Genomic DNA, 8,171 nt, shown 5'->3' on the forward strand with positions numbered 1-8,171 from the left:
TTCAGAGTAAAGTAACTTCACACAAGACATTTTTAAAAAGACACATTTATCCAGTATCAGGATCAGACTATTACATTAAGCAATCAACAGCATGGCTGCAAAAAATAAAACAATAAAAAGTAAATCTACAATAAAACCCTTTGTTGAAATACTTGACACTTTCCACAGAACAGAAACGAAAATAACTTGTTATACAATTAGTCACAAATACAGTCCTCGAATTGTTTGCCCACACACACGAGTACTGTCTAAAACATGTCTTCTTTGTAGCAGCTAGGCCCTGCCACCACTGTGCTTGGCTGAGTTCACAAATCTGTTATAACCTGTAGCTTCACTGTCACTTCTCTGGCTCTCTTCTCCTGCTAAGCTTTGTTTCCTGGCAATAATTAAAACCTTCTGCCACTGCCATAGCTACTGCTGGAACCTCCACAGCCACCTTGGTTTCATGGTTTGGCAAAGTATTGGCCTCTACCACCATAGGGGCCAGAGCTTCTGCCTCCCAAGTTTTCTCCTTTCATGGGTCCAAAATTTGAAGATTGATTGTTATAATTGCCAAAATCCCTGTAGCTTCCACTACCTCCAAAAATTGCTTCCATCGTTCAGATCCATTATTGCCATCCCCACTGCTACCATGTTCTCCACCACCACAACTGCCACCAAAGCTACCTTGACCACTGAAGTTTCCTCCACAACCAAAGTTTGTCATTCCCACAAAAACCACCTCCTTGACCCCCACCGAACCACTTCGATCTCTTTGGCTGGATAAAGCACTAGCCATCTCTTGCTTAGATAGGGCTTTCCTTACTTCACGGTTGTGGCCATTACACTGGTATTTCTGAATGACAGTTTTGTCTACAGAGTCATGGCCATCAAAGGTTACAAAGCAAAACCTCTCTTCTTGCCACTGCCTCATTTAGTCATGATTTCCATCATTTTAAATTTCCCATACTGTTCAAAATCATCCCTTAAGTGATGTTCTTCGGTGTCTTCTTTAATACCACCAACAAAAATCTTTTTCACAGTAAAGTGGAAAGAGAGGAAGTGGTCAGTTGATCAAATACTACTGAATCATCAAGAAAGCTAAGAGCAAAAAAAAAAAAAAAAAATGACCATTAGGTGAAGCAATTTTATGCCATTTCTACCTTTGTCTTGTTTTGTTTTCATAAGTTGGCTGCCTGGTTTCTTCTTTCTTTTTTAATTGAGATATAATCGACATATAACATTGTGTAAGTTTAGGGTGCACAATGTGTTGATTTGAAACACCTATATTGCAACATGACTTCCACTGTAACATTAGGTAACATTTCTATCATATCACATAATTGTCATTTCTCTTTTATGGTGAGAACATTTAGATCTATTCTCTTAGCAACTTTCAAGTACATAATGCAGTATTATTAGCAATAGTCACAATGTTGTGCATTAAATTCCCAGAATTTATCTTTTAACTGCAAGTTTGTACCCTTTGACCAACATCTCCTCATATCCTTCATCCCCAGCCCCTAGTAATCACTGTTCTACTCTGTTTTGTTTTTAGATTCCACATATAAGTGATAACTTTGTCAAGGAGGTCTTAGAGCAGTGACAAAGCCTGAAAGGAGTAAATGAAGGAAATAACATTAGGTAAAAAATTAGGGACAACCCCCCTAAGAAGTTTGCCCTAATGAGGCATAGACAAAGGGGCAATACCTAGAGTACAAAGTGAACTTCATATTGCAGTTAGAAAAATTCCAAATCTCTTACATTGTCCTATTAGGCCTTAAATGGTCTACCTTCCCTACCTCTCTGAACCATCTCCTAACACCTGCCTCCACCCGTTTACAACTTGTCAGCATCAAAAGGCCTTCTCCCATTTCCAAATCTTCAGAAAACTTTTTTCCCCCCTTTCTATCACAGTCTGTGTACTTACTTTTCTTCTGTTTCTTTTGCCTGGCATGCTTTCCAACCGATTCCACACGACCGGCTCCTTTTGTCATTCCTAGTATCTCAACTCAAATGTCATCTCCAAGGAGGTACTACCTAACCATCACACTTGAAGTGGCTCACAGTTCACCTTATGTCACTACCCTGCTTTTCTTCAAGCACCATAATATAAAATAGTCATGTATTTGTGTTCCTTCTATCCACAATGAATTGTGAACTTCACAAGGGCAGGAACACTAGCTGTATTGTTGACTCTTTATTCTCCATACCTGGCACATAGTAGAAGCTCAGTTAATAAGGTTGAGTAAATGGGTGAATGGAAGCATAGTGCCAATCAACTGCTAAATTCAGCTAAGTTTCCTTCAACTGTGAATAAAACAGAAAAATATTCAAAAACTCAGAAAAAGAAGCTCATATGAGTATTTCTTTGGAACGTGAAAGCAAACAAACAAATGAAACCGACAATGAGAAAACTAAAAAGATAACTCTAATAAGGAACTCTAAAATAGAGAGACCACAGCAAAATGGATTCATGTTGTGTTTTAGATTAGTACAAAAGTGAACAATTGTGAAAATTATGATTACACAAGGGAATGTAAAATTTAAAATACATCCAAGTCAGAGAGAATAGGAGTAATGGGGAGGGGAAATTGGGGGATGCTTAAATAGGGTATTTCCTCATCTTATTAGCAGGGTAGTCAACTGATTCTTTTTATCATTGAAGTAATATAGCTTAAAAAGAGTCACAAACTTTTAAGTTCTTCAAAATCTGTTTAATTCGCTTTAGAAGGCTCTTCTAGAATTCATTAACTTTTGTTGGAAGGAAAATTTTTTGAAGTTTATCGATTTCTTTAGTAATTTTTCTTTTGTTAAATTTTTAAAATTCAGTATTTTTTTTTAGTAAAATAGAATGTATCTTGTGATTCTGTTTTCCTTAAAAAATACACTATATGGCCTATTATTATATTTCTTAGACTATATACAGAGCGTGCCAAAAAATGTATACACATTTTAAGAAAGGAAAAAAACTGTATTAAAATTGTAATACTCAATATATACTGATAACAAAAGATGGATACAAGGCATGTGCAGACATTTTTGGGCACCCCTGGTATATATAATATACACAGGCATACATCATTTTATTGTGCCTCACTTTATTGCGTTTCACAGATAATTGTTTTTTACAAATTGAAGGTTTGTAGCAATCCTTTGTCAAGCAAGTCTATTGGCACCATTTTTCCTACAGCATTTGCTCACTTTATATCTCTGTCACATTTTTGGTGATTCTCATATTTCAAACTTTTTCATTATTTTTATATTTGTTATGGTGATCTGTGATCAGTCAGCAACCATCAACATTGTGGCAAGACCGTCCACCAGCACAAAGATTATGACTTGCTGAAGACTCAGATGACGGTTAGCATTTTTTAGCAATAAAGTATTTTTAATTAAGGTATATACATTTTTTAGACATACTGCTATTGCACACTTAATAAATTATAGTGTAAACATAACTTTTATATGCATTGGGAAACCAAAAAATTTACATGACTTACTTTATTGCTATATTCACTTTATTGCAGTGGCCTGGAACCAAACCCAAAATATATATATGTATATGTATGTGTGTGTATATATATATATATGAGGGGGCGGGGTGGCAGAGGTTTCATCAAGAGATGAAATGACATTTTCCATTTCTATTTCTAGGTGATGAGATATGGAGTAATTTTTTAAATCTTATTTTTATGTGTTTATTAAATATCACAAGCATATATACTTTTCATAAAATAACCAAACCATTAATCTAAAATAAAATATATGAGCACAATTTTTTTGAAAATAATCAGAACATAGTTGGAGACATTTGTTGTTCAGATTTTATAGCAATCAGATAAAATATATCCTCTAAAAGCTAAATGCTTTATATTTAGGTTAGGAATTCCACAAGCTTTTTCATTATTTCTAGTGGAATTCAACTAATTTCATGATACTTTAAAAACACTACTTAATTATTTGGAAACATGCAAACATGTTTATATAGTCATCATTATCACTGATATTTTTTGCTCTATGGAAAAGTAACATGACAGTAATAAGTAACACTTTAATTTTATTCCTTCCCAAGTAAAGTGAAATTGATTTTCTACCTATCAGTCACTTCTTTTTGAACCTCTAATAAAAGAATTTGTCATCCACTGGAAGATCATTGAAAGAAATAGAAATATAACTTACTTTAGTTTTCTCTCATTTGTTTGGCTTTTATTATCAAATACGTGAGTATTACTTAAGAAGAGATGTGTCATTAAATGTCTTTTTTAACAATGATACAAATTCCATTGATTAAACAAATACTAACTTTTTTAAAAAAAGAGAGAATGTACAAAGTTGTAATGTGAGAGAGAGATTGCATTTTCTACTCTCCATGGATAAAAGGAATATTTTGTTCTTGATATGCACACAGTCCCTCCTGGGCTCTGATTGTAGTTAAAACAAGAGACAGAAGAGAACTGAGGAAGGCTGATCTGATACACCTATTAAAGCCAAACCAGATGGTCCCCTGCTGCTCTCTAGCCCACGTGGTTCATCTTCAGATTATTGTACTCTCCTGCCTAAAACTGTCCTATTACTTCTCATGATTTCTAGAATGTGGTCAAATCTCTCACCAGTACCTTCAGAGCTCTACAGCATCTGGCCCTGCCTACTTCGTCTATATCATTTTTTACAGCCTGTTTCACTAGAACCCACCTACTGAGTTTTCTTTCTCTTCCTCAAATGTTCAGTCTTGTTTCTGCCCCTATTCAAACTATTCACACTTTGGGTCCCTCACATGGAACAGGTTCCTTCATATTTTTACATATTTTCACATTTTGCATATTTTGGGGCAGATAACCTCTTCAAGGATAACTTCATTACTACATCTAAAATATATATCTTCCAGTCATTCTCTCCATATATTCCACTACTCACCTTTATTTTCCTTATAACTCTGAGCACCATTTGAAATGTTATCATGTTTAACATTTGTCGACTTGTTTCCATGTTGACTTTCCCCAGGAGAAAAACAGATCCATGAGAATAGGGATTTTGCCTGTATTGTTTACTTAGCACCTAGTATGTATTCAACAAATTAATTAATTAATTAAAAGAAACAGAAAAATAAAACAACCTTTTTGTCAATCTCAACTGGAAAATACTCTCTGAAAGTTCACATTATCACCCAGGAGTGATATGTGTGTGTATTTCTCTAATACTGGTTTTTAATTACATTTTAAATATGTCTGTGCTAAGACAAAATTTTTCTATCCACTATTACTTATATTTAATGTTCTTTAATTACCATAAAAATGTTTTCATTCACTTCATTCATACATGTGTCTTATTTATTGAACATATTTAACTACATATCATACATACCATTTGTTCAATTATTTAATATGTCAGCTACATTAAAAAAATATAACCACTGGATATTTTTATATCCAGGTATACTGGATATTAAAAGATACTATGATTAACAGCAAAAGGTGAAATAGAGAATACAAGAGAAAAGGGATATATACAGTAATGTTTCTATTTTGTCTCACTATGCTTATACTTTCAGATAAATAAACATATCAATATATACCTGCACATATTTATATGTATTGACATATGAATATTATATAAAAGCATCATCAAATGGAATCAAGTGACACAAGAAAAAATATACTAACATTTTTAATATCTATCCAGGGTTTTAAAATGTTTTCCTTATAGTCTAAATAATTTTAAATGACACCAAAAGCAGTTTTGTAGGGGAAAGAAAACAAATAACCTTCTTTTCTGACATGAAGATTTTCTGTATATTAATTACAAAGATCATTATTGAATATACAAGTATTTTAATGTTGAGTTAGTACATTATAATTACAGATGCTGTTGTTAGTAACTGAAATCTAAAATGGAAGAAACATTTATTTTACCCTGACTGTAGCCATCAACAGAGCATAAGATTGCTCCTTGATTTTTAATTTATCCTCTAATACCTTGAGGAACTCAGAAGATTAGACTGAAGGAAGACACTAGGGAACCAAAACTGAGGTCAAAGAAAATCTCTGTAAGAGTAAGCTGAGAACAGCAAAGTTGCGGTACTTCAAGATAGAGTCAATGGAATTGTAACAGCTATATACGATGTCAGAGGGGTAGTAGATTGGGGGAGGAGGGTTATCACTTTGTGAGGGGTGTAAATGTCTAACTATTACATTGCTTTGTACACCTGAAAGTAATAAAAAAAAAAGATTGGTCTTTTTGTGTTTTTTTAATCATTTTTAATAAGAACAAAGAAACTTAATTTATCATTAATAATTTGTCTCTTTGTTGTTGGGCCTCCCACCCATGCCCAGTCCCGCTAGCCTCTGCAAAAATGGGGCTTACAGTACAGATGCAGGCATGGCTCTTCCCTTTTATTCAGGCAATTCCCTTTTTATTCATTATGCTCTCCTCTAGGATTCCTGATTTCTATCCAGCTGCTTTCTGCTTGGATTTTGCCTCTCTGTTCAGCCAGGTTGCCACCTGAGAGGGACTGTTCACCTGCCTCTTGAGCTCTATATTGCTCCTAGATATCTTTGGAACGGACTGTCTCCATGTACTGCAGTCTCAGGCCAGTTCAACTGACAGGCCCAGGTAGACTTCCCAGCTATTTAGGGAGGAAAAGAAGTCATAATCAAACCCTTCATTACGGTGATGAAATCAGAATATTTAAAACTAAGCAATTGTCATGCAGGGTCTCTGGTCCCGCTCCCCGCACAAGAACGCAGGTTATGGTGAAACCAAAAAGGAACAACAACGGAGCCATAGATAGAGGAGTCATACCACTATATTCTCACTGGCGGCTGGGTTGGAGACACAGGAAGCAGAAGCCACACAATGCGCAATCCTCCGTCCACTTCTCTGCCAACCAACCAACCAACGTAGCCACGGCAGTAATATCAGTGGCTAATGGCTAACTGGTAACAGCTGATGGCCATCTGCTACCCGAGCCAGCACCTTTCCACGTGAGGCCGAGAGCCTGGAAACTGCTCTCTGGGACTCTGTTCCCACAGCAATTATTGCCCTTATTCAGAAAAACTGTAGTGTCTAGCCCAATTCATCCTTCTGATCATTGCAGGCCAAATTAGACAAGTGTTAGTAAAATAGAGAAGGTGAAATGTGAGCTGGGATTAAGGAAGGGTGGATGAAGTCAAGCCAAAAGGAAAGATAATGCATGTCAGATGGAGGTAAAAAGCATCAGTTAATGCACAGCAGGAGAAGAACACATTCAACAGACAGTATTGGGTGAGCTGTTGCTTTCAAGGTTGCAAAGATAAACTTGGCCAATTTATGAGGCATTTTGAATGCCAAGGTTTTGATCCTCTTGTAAATTGGTTTTTGCTGTTTCCAAATTATTGTATGAAGACCATCTGCATCATAATAACCAATTTGCTTCATTAAAAATAGTTGGGGCCACAAGAACCTACTATTTAAGAATCTCTGAGGCTGAAGCAAGGGAATTTGACTTTGTATCAAGTTCTCCAGTTAATTCTTTTTTGAGAACAAATACTATTGAGTTAGCATTTTTTAAACTTTTTTTTTTAGCAGTCAACAATCATATGTTGAAACTCAGTATATAAAAATAATAAAAGCCCTGTTTGCAGGGTGGATATGTGTGTGTATATGCTGAAGTGCACGTGTGCGTGCGTGCATGCGTGTTTGTGTGTGGAGCAGGAGCTAAGGAAACACTGAGGTTCTCAACTCTCAGTTAGAAGAAAAGTATTGCTGTAATTAATGGAGAAATCACAAAGAAGTATTTTGATGACAGTGGGATTTTTAGGAGATTAATCAATCATCAGGATGTGAAATGGGTTTCGAGAAGAAGAAACCAAGGTATAAGAAGACCATCTGGATGCCACTGCTATAGATATTAATTTACCATCTCAACATTAATGTACAAGAAATGTCAGGTGTCTCTAATTTCTTCGAATCAACTAAATCTTACTTTAAGGTCCTCAGTGTATCCCTCCAGTAGGAAATTTAACCTCAATCAACCCTGCGCATCTCTTTGCAAACCTTTCCCATATATGTGGAAAGGTCTTGGAATCTAAGGCAGAGCGAGTATTTATGGGAAAACCTCCCTGGTATTGAACCACCTAGATTATTGCCAGTAATGACTTTGGATGTCAGTAAAAAATGGAAGAATAAAGACTTCTGAAAAATTTTCTCCTCCA

The 8,171-nt window shown here is 35.5% G+C and overlaps 1 pseudogene; it reads right to left on the bottom strand.

Annotated features, from left to right (window-relative positions):
- Window positions 1-265: 265 nt before the first annotated feature.
- Window positions 266-1,023, bottom strand: LOC117020652 (heterogeneous nuclear ribonucleoprotein A1-like; annotated as a pseudogene).
- Window positions 1,024-8,171: the final 7,148 nt, after the last annotated feature.

Source organism: Rhinolophus ferrumequinum, chromosome 3 (assembly GCF_004115265.2).
Source record: "Rhinolophus ferrumequinum isolate MPI-CBG mRhiFer1 chromosome 3, mRhiFer1_v1.p, whole genome shotgun sequence".
Taxonomy (NCBI): Eukaryota; Metazoa; Chordata; class Mammalia; order Chiroptera; family Rhinolophidae; genus Rhinolophus; species Rhinolophus ferrumequinum.